The sequence below is a fragment of the Lithobates pipiens genome, unplaced genomic scaffold (assembly GCF_037356315.1).
Source record: "Lithobates pipiens isolate NorthernLeopardFrog02 unplaced genomic scaffold, aLitPip1_a1.2 Scaffold_18, whole genome shotgun sequence".
In the NCBI taxonomy this organism is placed as follows: Eukaryota; Metazoa; Chordata; class Amphibia; order Anura; family Ranidae; genus Lithobates; species Lithobates pipiens.
This window is the reverse complement of record NW_027507758.1, coordinates 199,546,142-199,565,204: the sequence shown is the minus strand read 5'-3', so window position 1 is coordinate 199,565,204 and position 19,063 is coordinate 199,546,142. Positions and strand designations below refer to the sequence as shown.

At 44.9% G+C, this 19,063-nt stretch overlaps 1 protein-coding gene across 3 annotated transcripts in view; it reads left to right on the top strand.

The window, feature by feature from the left end:
- The window catches only part of UNC93A (unc-93 homolog A), an 894,938-nt gene that overhangs the window by 357,425 nt on the left and 518,450 nt on the right, over positions 1-19,063 (top strand). The window lies entirely within an intron of this gene.

The window sequence follows — 19,063 nt, the reverse complement described above, 5'->3', positions numbered from 1 at the left end:
TAGACAGAACCTCCTCACAGTTCAAATTGCTGATGAATGTGCAGCTATAACAGTGTTTCTATCAGTTATCATAGGCAGAGCATTTCTATTAGATTTCATTAGGAATCTTCATGGGCAAAAACCTCTCAGTTCACAAACGCAGACAAATATGCACATACCCCAGACTTTCTAGTGATCAGCTGAGCGTAGTATTCTTAGACACAGCCCCTTCACAGTTCTGAGTGATAACGAGTGATAACAAATATGCAGAAATATTGGCAGTTCTAGCAACTATCAACTATATGTGATTTTCCTAGACAAAGCCCCCCCCCCACAATTCCAAGTACTGGCCAATACACAAGTATGGCGGGGGTTCCATTAATAGCTATGCATGATTCTCATAGGAAAAAGCCTCCTGCTCGTCTAGAGTGCTAATAAATATGCAGTTATAGCGACTTTTCACATGGTCAGTTGAGCTAGATGCTCTCAGGCCAGTCCTCCTCTCAGTTCGAGATGCTGACCAATGTGAAAGTGTAGCAGTAGCAGTTCTAGTAATCAGCTATGTGTAGATTTTCATAGAAGAGACCTCTTCACAGTTCATAGTGCCGATGAATATGCAAGTGTAGCAGACAGTCCTGTTAATCAGCTATACAGATTATTCCTAGGCATTCTTAGGCAAGATATACTGTAGATATCCTGAGGTTCGTATCTAGCTTTTGCTCTTAGCCCTTGTACACACGGTTGGAGATTCCGTCGGAATGTGTCCGATTGGAGCGTTTTGTCGGATATTCCGACTGTGTGTGGTATGCATCGGACTGTTTCCGTCGGAATATCCGTCGGAAACAAATTTTCCAATTTGCCGGAAATATTTTCCGACAAAATGCTCCGATCGGACATACTCTGATCATGTGTAGCCTACTCCGACGGACAAGGTGCGCATGCTCACATTCAAATTCCAACACGGAAGCGCTAGTTCAGGTAAAACTACTGCTCGTAATCGATTTCGTCACATCTTTATATTTTGTTTTTGTTTTTTTGGCTGCATTTTTATTTTTTATTTTTTTCCTAAACATCTCCTTTTTTGACAGTTTGCTAATTTTTCTATTATTTGGGGTGTGTTTTGTGTGCAAACTTACCACAACAACATTATTGTATTTTTTATATTTTGATTTTCTTTTTTAATCTACAGGAAGTTGTTTAGTGTTGGTACCCCTTGTTATCCATGTCACTTTTTTTGGGGAAATGTACCTGCCTGCTCACAAATAAACTGGCCTTGGAAGGAAAACACATACCCAAGTATTTCATCAAACAAAAAAAACCTTTATTTTGGTCGCAATAAAATAAAAAGAGGAAGGCAGCGCTGGAGAAACTTGTTACTTTGGTGCAGCCTTTGGCCCCCAGGGCAGATATGAACAAATTAGAATAAGAAAAATTGGTGGCCTGAGGAGTACATATCTCAGGGAGAGAAGTCTGGTCCAGAAGTCCTGGAGATCAGGAAATTCAGATGCCATCTATGTCCCCAGGATGTGTTTCTTCAAGAGGCTGCATCTTCTGGCAGACCAGACTGAACCCAGGCCATCACTCTCTCGTCTTCTTTAGGCACTTCCCCCAGGCATCCTTCAAGGCTGTGGCTGGGCTCCTGTAGTTGGGGCAGGAGGAGGAGAAGGAGGGCGTTGATCGACCTCCTGGCTGCCACTTGCCACAGCCTCCCCCCGACTGAGGTCTTCCTGTGTATGAAAATGGGACATAGTTTTAGTTTTTTGCTCATCAATCACACCATTTTGAGCTTCTAACTTTTGCAAATAGAATGTTACCAAATAGAACAGACTATCATTCTGAGCCCAGCATTTTTCATTCCCGTCCCAATCATTTTTGGTCACTACTGTCTATTGAGATGTAAACCACTTTGTTAAATAACAACTTACTGATCAATAAGAACATCTAGTTAACATCATTAAATGTACCCCAAGAAATATGTTCAACAATGCAATACCTGTCTCAAGCTGGGCCCCACCACATGTTGCTGCCTGGAAGGCCCAGGTTGGACATTGGAAGCCTCAGCTGGGGGTGAAGGATGCCTTGAAGGAAGACGGTCGAGTGGTGGCTTGGGTACCCCCTGGCCTACCAGAAAATGCAGCCTCTGGAAGTAAACCATCCTGGGGTAATAAACGGCATCTGGATCTCCTCATCTCAAGGACTCCAGGTGCTTCTTTCTCTCCCTGAGATATGTAATCTTCATGGCCCCTATTTTCCTATTCAAATAGGCCATGTGTGCTGTGGGGACCATGATCCGTACCAAAGAAAGAAGTTTCTCCAGCGCTGCCTTCCTCTTTCTTCTGTTGTAATAAAACTGGTTGTTGATCTGCCAAAGGCAGGGCATCTCCTTGTACAGTTGGAGGAATAGCCCCATAAAATTGTCTGCAAGATACAACACAAGACAAACCCTAAAATACTAATAATGCCATGATAAACCCTCCTAATCTTCTCCCAAGAACGGCCTAGATAGAAGCAGTCTAGTCTAGTGATGCACCAAGTTCAAAATTTTACCTTCGTTTGCACGATCGTCGCGTCTGCGCCTCACTCTGTTCCCAGATCGTACAGACGACACACTGTGTTGCGTTTTACATACAGTGCGCATGTGTGAAACTCCGCCCGCCCCTGATGTTCTTTCTAGACTATTCCCCGCCCCTTCGCTTTCAGCGCAGTGGGGAGAGCACATGGCGGAGAGAATGCAGGTGTGCAATCACAGTTCCACTAACGAGGAGGAGGGCAAGGAAAGCCCGGAGCCTGAAACGTCCCGATCCAGGAAGAGAAGATTTAAGGCCTCAAATATGTCTTTTGGAGAGATGTTGGAGATGGTGGATATATTGAACAGGACCGACTATGATGGGAATTATGGACCTTACCCAAACCCAAATATCAGAAAGATCAAGATCATGACTAAAGTTGTGAAGAGTCTTCATAAGAATTTTGGGGTACGCCGATCCAAGGATCAACTGAGAAAACGCTGGTCAGACCTGAAACTGAGGGAGCACGATCAGTACAGAAGGATCAAGTGTGTTCTTAAAAAAAGTAAGTAGTCGTGTGTTCATATCATTATTCTTGCTTGCATACTGCTCCATGTGCTTTGATTTCATGTTGTGCATTTTAAAATGGCCACTTTCAAGTTCATTGTTTCATTCGTTCGTAAGAAACATCGCTCTGCAGGTAAGTATTCCAGCTGAACAAAATGTCCACAATAATGCTCTCACCTTGGAGCTCGACCCAAAAAATCAATTGTACAACACTTCCAAGCAATGTTTCATATTCCGAATTCTGCCCTCTGTGTGCTAATTATTCTGTTTTTACATTCTCATAGGGGAGGGAAGACTCGGCAAGTATGAGGACACCAGGGACCACACCCCTCCCAAAGAAGGCCAAATACCAAAACCAGAAGCAGAGGAGCAGGAGGAGGAGGAAGGAGAGATCGTTGAAGTTGGGCAAATTGTCACCACAACAGGTGAGTGACAGAGAACACAGCTTCCGGTAAGCTCATCAATGTATATCACCATATTTTTAATACATGGTGTTTTTTTGATTTGTTTTGTAGGTGATGTGGAAGAAGATTCCCGTTTTACCAGTGAAAGTGCCCAGATCCTGATTGGGGAAATAATGGGGTGCAATCGGGATTTGGAAAATATACAGCAAAACATCAATGATGTAAAAAATAAAATGAAGAACATCATTGATGTAAACATGCGCTATCTCCCATCATGGGGGATCAATGTACGCGTTTTGTGGAAAGTGGCTGAGATGAAGGGGTTGCAGCCCCAAAACATGTACATTGATCCCCCATGATGGGAGATAGCACATGTTGACACACTGTGTGCATCTTCCAAATTTGGATTTTCCAGGGGTGACACCCCATGTGATGAAGGCAATATCAGCCCAGTTTGTACATACTCATGTCTGATGTTGTCTTCACTTTTTAAAGTTGAACTTTGTAAGTTCCTGTGTTCTGTATGTTACGGTTTGATACATGCCTGTTTACACAAAAACACCAAGTACACAAAAATTAGCTGAAAGACTGTTTTTGATACACACAATTTCTTGGTTTGTTGCAAAAACCTTTTCTAAACGCACATGTGAATGTGCTTGGATTAAAAAGTTAAATTATCATCAATGTGTGGCTTCCTTTTTCATTGCGCCAAAGATGTAAAATTTTAGATTGCGGTGAGAATGGGTGTTATTTACTAAAGGAAACTCCACTTTGCACTCCAAGTGCAGTTTCAGGTGTACTTTTGCAGTGCACTTGTAGTGCATAGTGGAGGTGCCTTTAGTAAAAAACATCCACAGTGATGTGCTAATTTGGACAATCATGCCATTTTCCTGCCATGGTGCAGAAAATGAGCACGATTTTGGTCAGTAATGCACTACATACATTGGTTAGCAAAAACAAGGTATGTGTGTGTAGCAGACCCACAACATAATAAGATTATCTGAAGAAGAGACTGTCCCCTAATCTCGCTCTGAACTTGGGTTTGCACTGTTGGTGAAAAAGGCACAACAAGAAAAAAACTAAATTTTCAGAGGAGACACCTACAAGCAAGCCAAGCAGTAAATGATGGAGTTTCAAAGAATAATTTATTGAGAAAATGCCTCTCAGACATTGTCTGGCATATCAATGGCCCCCCTACCCACAAAGTAGTCCATGTATTGGGTTCTAACCTCACCGGCACTTTGGGGGGGGGCAAGCCAGGATTAGCAGGTTCAAGGCCCGTGAGGTTATCATAATTTTCAAGCAAGTCTGCTTCTTGTTGGCCAACTGAGACCGCATAGTTCACAGAAACTTTTTTAAGAAAATTGTGAAGAACACAGCACGCCAGCACTATGTGATTCAGTTTGTATTCCACCATGTGGATAGGCGTAAGAAAAAGGCGGAACCGGCTGGCCAGTATACCAAAAGTGTTCTCCACCACTCTACGGGCTCTGGACAGGCGGAAATGAAAAATCCTCTGGTCTGGGGTGAGGGTCCTCATCGGGAAAGGCCGCATCAGATGGTTCGCCAGGGCAAACGCCTCATCCGTGACGAAGACGAACGGGAGTCCTTCCTGATTCTCCTCTGGGGGTGGCAAGCCCAGACTGCCACTATAGAGACGCCAGTAGAACTCCGTCCGTGAGAACACTCCACCATCCGACATCCGGCCATTTTGCCCCACATCCACATACAAAAACTCATATGTCGCAGACACCACCGCCAACATCACGATACTATGAAACCCCTTATAATTATAATAGTACGACCCCGAGTTGGGTGGTGGGACGATGCGGACGTGCATCTATTGCTCCTCCACAATTGGGAAAGTACCAACGACTGGCAAAGTGGGAGGCCACAGTCTGCCATTCCTGTGGCGTTGAAGGACACTGTGGAGTGAAACAAGAACCAAAATTAGTAATTTAAATAATCAACATTTCAAGCAGATTAGACACCAACATTTTTGGCCAAGATTAGTCTAACATTTTGGGAACTGAGTATTTAAAGCCTAAAGTATAAGGTCCCCTTATGAGAGTCATCACCCCCCCATTCCCCCCATCTGATGGGCCCTTGCTAAAAAATGAGGGGGGGGGGATGTTTTGGACGAAATAATGTGTGATACTTTGGGAAGCCCCTCCTTACTTACACTATTGGCAGCCCACCGGACAGGTAAGAAGTGTCATAATACCAAAAAAAAAAATGGAAGTACATTTTGACATTCTGCTATCACATATCAAGATAATTAATAGGGGAAAAAACAAAAAAATTAAAAAGCATTTGAAAGTATTGAGGGAGGCCCTTGCACTACATGCTTTGGTGAACTCGTCCATAAATGTGACCATCAAAAAGGTAGGTAGAGTGTGTATTGGGTTTGGTAAAGTCATCAGATAGAAGATTGCTATCATCTGAGCTAGCAGTTGGGGGAGGGGGGTTCCTAATGAGTTTGGCACAACCAAAAAAAAAAAGAAAAAGCACTCTGCATGAATTGAAGCACACACAGAACATTTGTAGACATTTTAGGGGGTGTTTAGGGGAAAGCAATACTATGTAGCTGACAAAAGACATTGGTAAGTGACTAGACTATAGTTTTATGGGCCAAGAAGAGCATGGTGGGGAAGTTAGTGAGGCAAATATGCCTGAGGACAAAGGGGCAGAGTATATGAATTAGAGCATATTGCAATGATGGTAATTAGGGAAGGAGGAAAGAAATGCAAGACATTAGCAATCATGAAATACATAGAATGTGATGTTAAAGGATGAAACTTACCTTCATATAGGCCTTCTGCAGGAACTGAATGATGGCAGAACAGGTCTGGAATAATAAAGCCTCGGGAGAGAACTTGAGGTCCTGAAGGCTTCTCCCTGTCGCCAAGTAGCACAACGTGGCGATGAGCCTCTGCTCCGGAGTGATGGCTTGCCGCATGCAGGTATCCTGCTTGCTGATATAAGGGGTCAAAAAACGGTGAAAAACGGGGTCCGTCATCCGGAGATAATTCCTGAAATCATCAGGATTATTCTCTTGGATCTCACGGAGCAAAGGCATGTGTGAGAACTGGTCACGCTGGCGCAACCAATTCTTGGTCCACAAACGCCTCCCCTCCCTGTTCATGGATTGGGCTTGTGTCAAAGTAACAACCCCAACACGAAGCCCCTGCACAGCACAAACTCTACGACGAGTACGTAGACGAAACATGGTTTCAAAACGGTCAGCTCGTCAGAACGGACAACAGAAAGCACCGAAAAACAGCAAGGAGGAAGCAAGGAATAGCAGAAGCAAGCAGACAATAAGAAATGCAAATCAAAGCGTACTATACCAAGATATAGTCCACAATGAGAATCAAATACTTACTGACTGCACGCACTGATTATCAGATACGCAAAGACAAGCAGAAACTGAAGAGCAGTAGCGATCTGAATCACAAATCTGAAAAGCGCGAATCGTCTCTCACCAAACTTCTACTAACACGCGATAGACACGAGATCAGCAGAAGGAGCCCAAAGGGACGTGGTGCTGAACTTCCCTTTTGTAAGCCTGCCGTACACGGCTTACGTCACCGCCTTCTTGGCAACCGGAAATTCCGACAACTTGGTCCGACCGTGTGTATGCAACATCACTTCCGGACCTGGTCCGGAATTAATCCGTCAGAATAACTCCGACGGATTTGGTCGTCGGAATCTCCGACCGTGTGTACAAGGGCTTACAGTTCATAAACCAGTACCTATGTGTCTTCCCGGTCTCTGTGTCTGCTGCGCTATTAAAGAAGATGATGGACTGTCAGCGAGAGCATCTTTACCCCCATGCCCTTTTAGGTTGGCCTCTGCTCTGCTTTCTATTCAAGTCCTTTGAACCGCTCAGCCTTCTAACTGTTAGCGAGACCGTGCGGCACAGCAGCTAAGAGGGGGCTGGAACCGCAAACTCAGCCTTCCGGTGTTTTACTGCTCCGTTGTAGATCGCTTCAAAACATAGTGTATATCAGCTGGCTGGCTAGACGAGCAGGTAGGCGGGCAGGTAGACAGGTAGGCAGGCAATTCTTGGCTAGGCACGGGTCCTCACTTTTCTTTTTTGGCGGTGCTACAGCCTCGCATACTGCTAACCCTCCACAACATTTCCCAGGTCTCCCCACATACCCTCGTTGGCGGCACGCTAAGGCCCCTTCCCCAACATGAAAGCATCCTGCCTCTACAGCCAGCCCCACAATCTAAGAAGCTGTTTTTGTTCTATGTGGCCTTCTATGCAAGAAAGGCAATCCTGCTCCAATGGAAGGGGCTACCCCCACGACAATACAGCAGTGGAAAAAGCTTATAAATAATGCTCTCCCACTGTATAAACAAACTTACCTAGGCTACAATTGCCCCAAAAAGTTCTCAAAAATATGGGGTCCATGGGTCTGTGAAGATCAGTTGTCCCTTGGTTAAGGCTGGAGCCATAAGAGTACCTGCTCCGACCCCGTGTGGGGTCTCGGCTGGCCAGAAAAGGGCATGAGATGTCTTACTCCCTGAAAGAGACCCATATATAACTGAGCTATGCTGTTGACTGCTCAAAATGCTTAATTTACGTCTCTGTGTAGCGATTTGACCTGAATATAGGGATGCTTCAGACGTATATAGAAAGGTGTGTAGATAGAAATACTGTTCAGTATCCCCCCCTCCCCCCCTTCTCTCTCACCTGTAGGGTATTCTGACTGTCGGAAATCACCTGTATTTTAATTGAATCTATTGTGATCACTGCACATTGTTGTATATCGTTTCTCCTCCTTTTTTTTCCCGTTATCTGTTAATGTAATTTGCTGTTTTATTGGAAAATAAACTTTATGTTAAAAACTTGGCACTATGCTGCAGCTGGGGGAACATGACTGTCAGTTTCTTGTCCTTCTTAAGCACCCCCTCTCTCTAGGCTTGTGAGCACCTTTCCTCAACCCGGGAACCAGCATCGGAGCCTTCAAATCGGTGCGCATCCTCCAGCAGCATGTACCTGACACTGTGGTGGAATCGTTTGGGGGACTCCTCCATGCATGATGGTTGGGCTATGGAAGGAATGACTGTGGTCATGGAGCTGGTGGAATAGGCCACTTTGGCAGCTGCATAGGAAGGAAAATTACTCTCCAGCCTGGGTGCTAGAGGATGAGGAGGATGAGGGCGGCTTTGTTATCTACTCCACCAACTCTTCTGCATGTTCTGGCTCAATAACATTACCAACAGCAGAAAAAAAGGACAAGTGTGCCTCACGGCAGAGGATGCACCATGTCCATGACCAGCACTGTATAAAGAGTAAACCGCGCTATTCAAACAAAAAATTAGATAATAACTACCCTATAAGCGGCAACCCTAATCGTAATACTCCGATAGCAAACTAAATAAGTGAACAGGGTGGGCTGCGCTAAAAACAAAAAATCTATGTCTAAAGTCTAGTCAAAAAAATTCAATAATCATAAAAAGCTATTTTTAGTGAAAAATTTTTTTTTTACAAATGATGGAATTGTATAAGTGAATAATGCCTTATCATCATACCAATAAAAATTATTATAGGTGAAAAATTGAATTATAAAACAAAACCAATAATGAAATTAGCAGAAATGATATACCCCTAATGTGTAAATCATATACAATAAAGGGAAAAATGAGCCCACACACCAATCAGATAATTCAAGTGAGTAAACTGGAAAAAACAAAAAATGTTTTCAAAAACAACCAAAAATTGTATATATTGAGACAAAAAATTGTCCAAAAAGTAATATAGTGTTGCTTCCTCCAAGGTGATATTAAGGTGTAGGAAACCCACAAAGTCCTGTGTGAAAAAACATTCCAAACAATCCTCCACCAGTCAGTAGGGGGGCCGCTTACCAGAGTTTTAGATCCCAGTGTTAGTGAGATCAACAAAGCCACAGCACAGAAGTTCTGGATGAACCGTCACAGGCACCACACTGCTCTTGTATCCAATACGAAGCCTCCAGTCAGGAAACGAGGGTATCGTGGATTATATGGAAAAATTCAAAAAGGCACTCGCATAGCGTAAAACCACTTAGTTTTAATAAAGTAAAATATAAAATATTGCACTCACATGTACATAGAAGAAAACGATCGTATATAAAAAAACGAGCCGGCCGGACTCGTATGCCGCCCGCACTTCCTAGTTGGGCGTAGAACGCGGAGACGTCAGAACGCCTACCTCCCTACGCGCGTTTCGTCACGAACGGACGTGTTCACGGGATGCGGGACGGCGTTCTGACGCACCGCCTAAATACAAAATAGTAAACAAACAGCCTCGGTCTGAGCTCCATGTTGTCTCTCAATCCACCATATTAGATGAGGGAAAAAGGGCTAAATTGCCCATATTATCACCTAATCCGCCATTTTACATAATGGAAAAAAAACATGAAGTTGCCCTACTGTTACATAAAGCACGACCTTTATCCATAACCATCGAAATTGCTCTGAGAATCATGGATTAAGAACACAAAAATATTATAAAAGATCAATGAATACAAAAATTCAACTAAAAGGGAAAAAAAGGAAAGGGGTAGGAAGACCATCCCCAAACTATCTTAAAAAATATCGTTAATTAAAATAATATTTAATAAAGTACTAAATGCAAAGATGATATTCGATATGAGTTGGCACAGACAAATCAATCCAAGTGGAAAAAGGGCTTATGTGGCAAAAAATATGGTATAATATTTTACATATCCAAATACTAATACCCTAAAATATGCCAGCACCAAAGAAAATAAAATGATGGTGTCAAAAAATGAAAAATAAAAAGTAGTAAACATAAAAGCCCCCCTTTTTTTTTTCCTAGCAGAGACTCATGGAACTCACACCAAGTTCACAATCCTAAAGGCAACAGAAAGCCTAAACGATATAAGCTGTTCAAACCAATTATACATTGTTCAAGCGTTATCAATAAACGCATTTACGTCTACTTCGATATTAAGGCCATAAGGGTTGTAACTTTTTAATTTGTGTATCCACATCATTTCGAGCTTCGAAATGCTCCTGACCAGATGGGTTCCCCTCCAATGGGGATTGAACTTATCAATCCCCCAAAAAAAAGTGTTGGTAGGGTCTCTGTTATGCGCCAAGAGGTAGTGCTTGGAGACCGAATGTTGAGTATACCCCCTACGAATGTTCCCAATATGCTCATTCAAACGCACATGTAAGGCGCGTTTGGTCCGCCCCACATACTGGAGGCCACAAGGGCACTCCAGCATGTAGACCACCACCTCGGAACAACAGGTAATAAAGGGCTCTATGGTGTAAGATTTAGAAGTGACAGTAGATCTAAAGGTGGTACTTCTCCTTGACCGACAGCCGTTTATGCTACATACCGGGCACTTCCTGCATTGATAATACCCAGTGAGGTTTGAGAAGAAATGCGGGCGGTTAATGGGTGGGTCTAAGGCATTAGGAGCCACCCTATCCCTCAGAGATGTCACGCCTCTATAGACTACTTGGGGTCTATCAGGCAAAATAGTTCCCAATATTGAGTCATTCCTAAGTATGTGCCAATGTTTCCTAAGTATATGTTTAATCCTTGTGTGTTGGCAAGAATAATTAGTAATGAAAGGTTGGCGGAAATTATTTTGGCGACCCCCTTCTCGTTCCTTTAATAGTTCAGATCTTTCAACATGGCTGATCTCATCTACCAAACGAGTCAAGGGTTCAGACGGGTACCCTTTATCGATAAACCTCTGGGTAAGAACACGGGCCTGTTGTATAAAAACATCCTGTTCTGTACAGTTGCGTCTCAACCTCAAAAGTTGGCTTCTAGGTACTGATTTAAGCCAAGCTGGGTGGTGGCAGCTAATGGTAGGTATACCGGAGACTCTTTACCGAGATCGTAGTTGCCGGGTGTCAGACTGACACCCCGCAACAACGATCGCCGTGATGCCCGCCCCGGGGGTGCGCAGCGGCTCATAATCCTGATCACGTCATATGACGTCCGGTCAGGATTATGCAACCACTTTGCAGCTGTCAATTGCCTATAGGGCGGGCGGCAAGTGGTTACACACATCCCATATTCAGGGTGTAACAGGTTACAAATGCAATCGATCCCCCCCCCACCCCCGATCCTCTGTTTTGACAGTGAGTGCGGGATCTCCTCCTCCCTCTTACTATCACAATCTAAAAAAAATGCTCCGACCGCTCAGTGATGTCATTCATTCACAGTGTTCTGTGAATGGAAAAACTACAAGTACCTTTGTGGCTGTCAGCTTATAGTTCTGAACTATGGCACTATTGAGCAGTCTGGTAGTTCATTGACTCTACCTGTCAATGTATGGGCAGACAGCTTACACTGACAAAGGAGTCCTGCATGGCACCTGATCCTCTGACAACAATGTGTTCCAGGCTCCTACAGGAAAAAATAGCAAACACATATTTTTATCTGCAAAAAAAATGCGCATTCATTTATTTATTTATTTTTAAGTGAACTTATCCTTTAATTATAATGTGACTAAGCTCTATGGCTCTAAATAGTTCTGTCCTCCCATTTGAAACTATGAGGCTGGTTTCGTTGAATAAAATTTTATTGAAAAAGAGTGCATTACAGAATGATATAACCAGCAAGTACAAAGGGTTTTACGTATAATGTACAAGTCAGACAAAATATCAAAGTAGGTCACACATTGGTGTATCAGCACAAGTATCTTAAACCGAAAATGGAGAGTACCCCTCTCCCTGTTAAAACAGAGGGACATGAGGAAGCTGTGACTGGATGGATCTGATGATAATAAGGCACTAAACTAACCTCGGGAAGAGAACAGGGTATGCTACAATTCAGAAGGAAAGCTGTGAAGGAGAGGGGGGGAGCCCAAGTCCGCTGTTCTATTGTAGGTAGTTATCCAGTAGTAGAGAGGGTCATAGTCGGCAATGGTCCATTGTAGACAAAGGTGAGTTTATCGAGGTGAGCTCGTTCTTGAGTAAGCTGCGCGACAATAAAAGAGTCCCATCTGTTGTGGAAGTGCAGTGAGGCTTTCTGGTGGGCCAGATTGGTGTTGAGTTTGTCACGAAATAGAAGCTGCAGGAGATCTCTGTTAACCTGGGAGATGGAGGGTTTGGAGGCAGACGTCCAATTGGCTAGTATGGCCCTTCTTGCTAACAGGAGGCAGATCAAGGCCCAGTCCTTGCCTGGTGGGCTGGGAACGGTGGACCAAGGAAGTAGTGTAAGGTCCCAGTGCCCGAAGATAAGGAGTAGCGGGTCTTTGGGAAGCTTTAGCAACGTAATCTGAAATATATATGCCAGGATTTTGTTCCAAAAAGCAGAGATAAAGGTGCAAGTCCAGTAGCGGTGCGTGAGAGAAGGCTTAGGTTGGTGGCACAATGGGCACAATGAGGAAGAGGCTGAACATGGTTGGGAGGCCGGGAGAAAGGGGATATGTGCTCGGTGAGCGATTTTCAGCTGGGTTTCCCTCCAAGATTCATTGGGAACCAAGTTGTATACAGAGTTGAGGCCTTGCAGGATCTTGTCCACTATGTCTTCATCTGGAAAGTCTTTTGCCCAATTTGACACTGAGGATGAATCCAGAGAGGGAGTTGTTTTTAAAAGTAGAGGTTTATAGATGTCGAAGAGTCCTTTTGTAGGAGTGTCTCAAGGAATGATGATGTAAATCTCATGGATTCGTCTCTGCAGGTTTTTGAAGGAACTAACACATTGGCCATAGTGGAAAGCAGAAGCATCTGTGAGAGAAAATTTGGCAGCTAGGGAACTGAATGGTGCTACTCGACCAGATTCAGGATCACAAAGGGAGAAGAAGGTATCGAGACCCTTTTGTCGCCACAGATCATAGGGCTGGTGTTCCTGACCCGGGGAGAAACTCGGGTTACCTAGGTTATACAATCTAAGGTTTGGAAGACTAATACCACCTTCGGTCCTGGGAAGATGGAATTTTGAAAAGGCTATGCGTGGTCGTTTGTTTCGCCATATAAATGTTGATATTGCAGAGTTCAAAGTTTTGGAATCTTTGTGTCTGATAAGTAAAGGTATCGTTTGGAGGGGGTACAGCAGGCGTGCGAAACTGACCATTTTTACCAAGTGGCATCTTCCCAGGAGCGAGAGGGGCAGATCCATCCAGTTTTCTAATTCCAGGGTAATTTTGACAAAGAGGGGGGGGGGGGGTAATTCAGATGATAAAGAGAGGAAGGGAGTTTCCCTATCTTGATTCCTAGGTAGGTAATATGTGACTTTGCTATAGTGAAGATGGATTTTTGAGCCCAAGCCGGAGGTGGGAGGGGGCCAAGGGGCAATATCTCGCTTTTGGAGTAGTTTATGTGTAATCCTGAACATTTTCTGAATTGATCAAAGGTGTATTTTATTGTGGGCATGTCTGCGGATGGATTGGCGGAGAAGATGAGGACGTCGTCTGCAAAAAGGGACGTCCTCAATTCCTGCTCCCCTATTTTTATGCCATGTATCAGGGCCACTGTTAGTAGATATCTGGAAAGTGGTTCCAGAGCTAAATTGAAGAGGAGTGGGGATAGAGGGCAGCCCTGTTTCATGTCTTTGTGTAGACGGAACTCGTTGGAGAGGAGGCCGGCAGCTACTAATCTAGCTGCTGGTGAGGCGTACATGGAATTTATGAGGTGAAGAAAGGGGCCAGCGAATCCCATTTTACTCAGAACCATGGAAAGCCATTCGAAACTCACGTTGTCAAAAGCCTTTTCGCCATCAAGAGTAATAATAGCAAAGTTTGGGTTGCATCTGGTGTGTTCTAGTGCCATCATCACCTTTCTGATGTTGATCGTTGCCGTTCTGCCCTTCACAAAGCCTGACTGTGCACGATGGATCAGAGAAGGGATGATGTTGGCTAGTCTCGTGGCTACTAGTTTGGAAAGAATTTTGACATTGAGATTTAGAAGTGAGATGGGCCTGTATGAGCCAGGTTCTTGAGGGTCTTTCCCCTTCTTTTCTAGTAGTTTAACTATTGCCTGGTTGCCCGTGGGTAGATAGGGGTCACCTAAACATATGTGTTGGTAAACATTTTTAAGGGTGGGTGCTAGGAGCGAGTTTAGGGATTTGTAGAATTCACCTGTTAGACCATCTGGGCCGGGTGCTTTAGAGGAGGCTAGATTACGGATCGTGTAGGTTATTTCCATAAGAGAGATGGGGGCGTTAAGAGAGTCTAGTTGTGAGGAGGATATTTGGGTCAGTGTCACTTTGTCTAGGAAGTCGTGTGCCGTGGGCTTGTCGATGGGGTCGGCAGCATACAGTGCAGAATAATAGCGCAGCATGGCCGAATTTATGCCTTTTTGCGTGGTCGTAATAGAGCCATCCGGCTCCCGGATAGAGGGGGTGATAGTTGGGCGGTAGGGTCCCTTGCATAGTCGGGCTAGAAGTTTGCCAGCCTTATTCCCAAATTTATGGAGAGTGTCATCAAGGTATGCTCTCTTGATTGATTCCAGGGTGTCGGCCCAGGTGTCAAAAGACTGTTTGGCTATTTGCCAAGCAGTCCGGTTTTCAGGTGAGTCATGAGTATAGAGTGCTCCTTGAGCCTGGTGAAGTCTGGAACTGGAGGTGTTGTAATTGAGGTGTGCGTTTTTTTTGAAGGACGATGCATAAGAAATGATGCGTCCCCGAAGAAAAGCTTTCCCCGCATCCTGGAACAGATTTGGGTCATCAGCGTGGGCCACATTTATTTGTGTGTAAAGCCGCCATTCTTTTGTGATGTAGGATTGGAAATCCACGTTGTGTTGGAGGAAGGAGGGGAAACGCCAGATTTTGGGATTTGGGTGGATGTCAGGGGTCTCTAGGGACACAGAAATGGGAGCATGATCGGAGATAGCAATATCGTGAATCTCCGCTTCTGGGATTAAGGGGAGTAAATCGTGGGAGCAGAATATGTAATCGATCCTGGTGAAAACATTGTGTGGGTGTGAATAGAAGGAGAATTCCCTATCAGTCGGGTGGTGCAACCGCCATACGTCATGGAGACGAAGGGATTTCATTGTCGTTGCTAGTATTGTGGCGTTAATGGGAGTCGGGGTGGGATAAGACGCCGTTGCGGGGATTTGTCATCCAGCGGGTGAATCGTGGAATTGAAATCACCCCCAACGACCTGGGGAAGTTGAGGATAGCGCAGGAGCCAAGAGGTTAGTGCGTTGAAGAACTGCTTTGTGGGGCTGTTAGGGGCATAAATGTTAGATATTGCTATTTCCTTTGTCCCTATGAGGTTACGAATAGATAGAAGTCTGCCCTGGTTATCCGTAGATAGGAGTTTACATGGGAGATGTTTGTGAATGAGGATAAGGACTCCTGCTTTACGGCCTAGGGCCTCTGAGCCCTCCACCGTACCAACCCAGAGTTTCCTCATCCAAGCAAAGTCGGGTGAGGAGAGGTGGGTCTCCTGAAGCAATGCTATATCTGCCTTAAGCCGTTTGAGATGACGAAGGACCTTCATTCTTTTAGAGGGGGAACGAAGGCCCTTCACATTCCATGAGACTATCGGCAGCATGGTGAGGTTTCAACGGGGGTATGGGTTGCAAGTAGTTGAGCTATTAGGGTGTGGGCGCTTGGGAATAGTAGGTTGCGCTGATCTACACTGGAGCATGCCTGTTGGGCCCTAGGTGGGGGGGGTAGTAGGTAAAGTCACACTAATAGAGGGCTCAGTGGGGAGAAGGAGAGGAAAAGGGGGGGAGGGGAAGGACTGGAATGGTAACCAAAGGTAGAACATGCAGAGGTAAACACAAATATTAACCAACTTCGCTTTTTTCCGCATGGGGATCACTGTGAAGACCAGCTCCCTTAACCAGCCCCGCATCTGACGTGAGGGCTTCCGCCCCTCGGAGAGGGGATAGGGAATAACAGCAGTGCAGGCAGGAGATCAGAGCGTGCGAACAGGTCTGCACAGAGATACCTAGGGGAAGAAGACATGTGTATGTGTATGAAGAGACAAAACCTTCAAAAATCATTGAACACATAGTACTGTACTAGGCAGCATAGCCATAGAATTACCAACATGAAAGATAAAAACAGGAAATACCAAAAAAAGAAAAAAATCGGGATGCAGGCAAAGGCATCCCCATAGCCGTTTAACTAATAACGGATACTACCTGAGAGGTGTGGACGGTTCAGGAGGGAAAGTCCAAGTTCAGTTCACCTTGCCCAGGTAGGAAGGGTGGCCAGACATGGCCGCAAAGAAGAAGAGATTGTGCATTGAGACAACAGTGGCATCGTCGCCCCTCAACGTGCGGTTAAGCCGTACTGTGTTGGACCTGAGGCCCTAAAGCGCTTGGGAGAGTCTTTCCGCGGGCTCCTTTGATCCAGGGCTCGGTTGATTGGGGGGGCTTTGGGTGTGGTGCTGGGGTGAGAGCCCGAGCTTGATGATTTCAAGAAGGATGACGCCTCATCTGGGTCTTGAAAGGAAAGTTGCTCACCGGTGGGTGTTTTGACCCGCAGAATGGCCGGGAATGCCAGGGTGAACTTGAGTTGTCGTTGGTGGAGTTCTGCGCAGATATGCTGAAAAGCCTTACATTTCTTGGAGACGTCCACCGAGTAGTCGGCAAAAATCTAAATTTTTATTCCGTCTATCTGCAGGGATCTGGACTGTCGGTATTGCTGCAGTATGGCGGCTTTGTCTGAGTAATTGAGGTACTTGGCTATTATCGGGCGCGGGGATTTGCGCTCAGAGTTAAAGGCTCCCACACGGTGTGCACGTTCTACGGTGCATGGGCCTCCCAGACCCAGTGCTTCAGGGATGCGACGGGCACAGAGTTCTGACAAAGCAGACTGGTGAAGCGATTCGGGTATTCCTACAAATAGCAGATTTGCTCCTCCTGGACCTATTTTCGAGGTCATCAAGTTTTTCTAGTATAAATTTGTTCGTTCTGTCTTGGGCATGTTCCAGAGATTGTGTCTGGTAGAGTTCTTCTTCAAGAGTTGAGATACGGTGTTCTGCTTCATTCAATCTAGAGGTATGTTCCCCTAGCTTGGCTTGAATCTTTTGCATGCCTGAGCTGACAGCCTTCTCCACTGATGCAGCAATCATAGGGGATAGAAGAGCAGCTACAGTCTGAGCCAGGAGTTCAGTGTGATGGTCCTGTACTGGTGGAGGTATGTGAGGCTGCTGCACAAAATGAGCTGTTTCAGGGCCAGATGAAGGTGAAGGGGCCTGGGGCTGCTGAGGTAGTGTGTCTCTCAGAGCAGGCTGTGATGTTGGCTGTTTTCCTACCTCCATCGCTGGCGCCGTCTCCGCAGGCTGGGCCGCACAGGCCGGATCCATGTAGGCCGAAGACGGGGCCTCAATTTGCGGCGGAGTCGGGCCACGCAGCGGCAGCCGTGTACGATCGCGGCCCGTTTTTTTCGACAAACCGGCCCATCCCGTGACCGGAGTCGTGGAGAAGGCAGCTGGAAATAGTTGGGGCGAAAAACACAGAATTTATAGGCCGGTTTGGAGGGCGGTTTGCGGGAGCTGTGAGGGGAGACAGCTACTCCATGTGGCACCGGAACCAGAAGTGTATGAGGCTGGTTTCAAACCGCTGCTTTGCAATTTGGCAGCAGCGTGAGTGTACCAGCGGTTTTGTGTGGTTATCCTACAGTTTCCCATAGACTAGTCCATTAGCAAATTTTCTTAAAGTTCTGCAAGCTGCATCTTTGGTGCATTTTTAGAAAACAACCAAAAATTTAGGAGAATTTAGAGCGTCTATGGGAAATTGTGGTTTAACTGCACAAAAACACCGGTACAGCCTCTGTCCCATCATCCCCATTCCTCTGTACTCCTGTACAGTTCCATCATCTCCATCCCCTGTACAGTCCTATCATCCCCAATCCTGATTTCCTGTACAGTCCCATCATCCTCTTCCTGTACACTTAATAGTGTGAAATCAACATAAGCATATGTGCATGGAAGGTTTCATGGCCTCAAACAAATATAACAATCTGAATAGTCAATGCAATGATCAATTCACAATATTAGCGCTAATTTTATGTTTAATTTTTCTGTAACAGTAAATGCAGGTAATGCTGACAAAAGAGGGTGTAGTATATTTCTTGAAAAATGTATTCTTGTATTATAACCGGTTCCCGACCGGTTCACACAGATATACTGCGGCAGAATGGCTCCCCTGTGCGAAATCCCATATGGGTATGTCCTACCCATTTTCAGCCACCAGAGGGCGCATGCGTGTCTCCTATCCTAGTCACTTGCATGTCCCTACAGTTAGAACACAGTTAACCCCTTGATCAACCCCTAGTGTTAACCCTTTCCCTGCCAGTGACATTTACACAGTAATCAGTGCATTTTTATAGCACCGATCGCTGTATAATTATCACTGGTCCCAAAAAAGTGTCCGATCTGTCCGCCATGTCGCAGTCTGGATACAAATCGCTGATCACCGCCATTACTAATAAAAAAATAATAATAATAATTATAAAAATGACAGAAATCTTTCCCATAGTTTGTAGATGCTACAACTTTTGCGCAAACCAATATACGCTAACTGCAACTTTTTTTTTTACCAAAAATATGTAGCATATATATTGGCCTAAACTCATGAAGAATTTTTTTTTTTTTATTTGGAGATATTTATGTTAGGAAAAAGTAAAAAATATAGTTTTTTTTTTCAAAATTGATGCTTTTA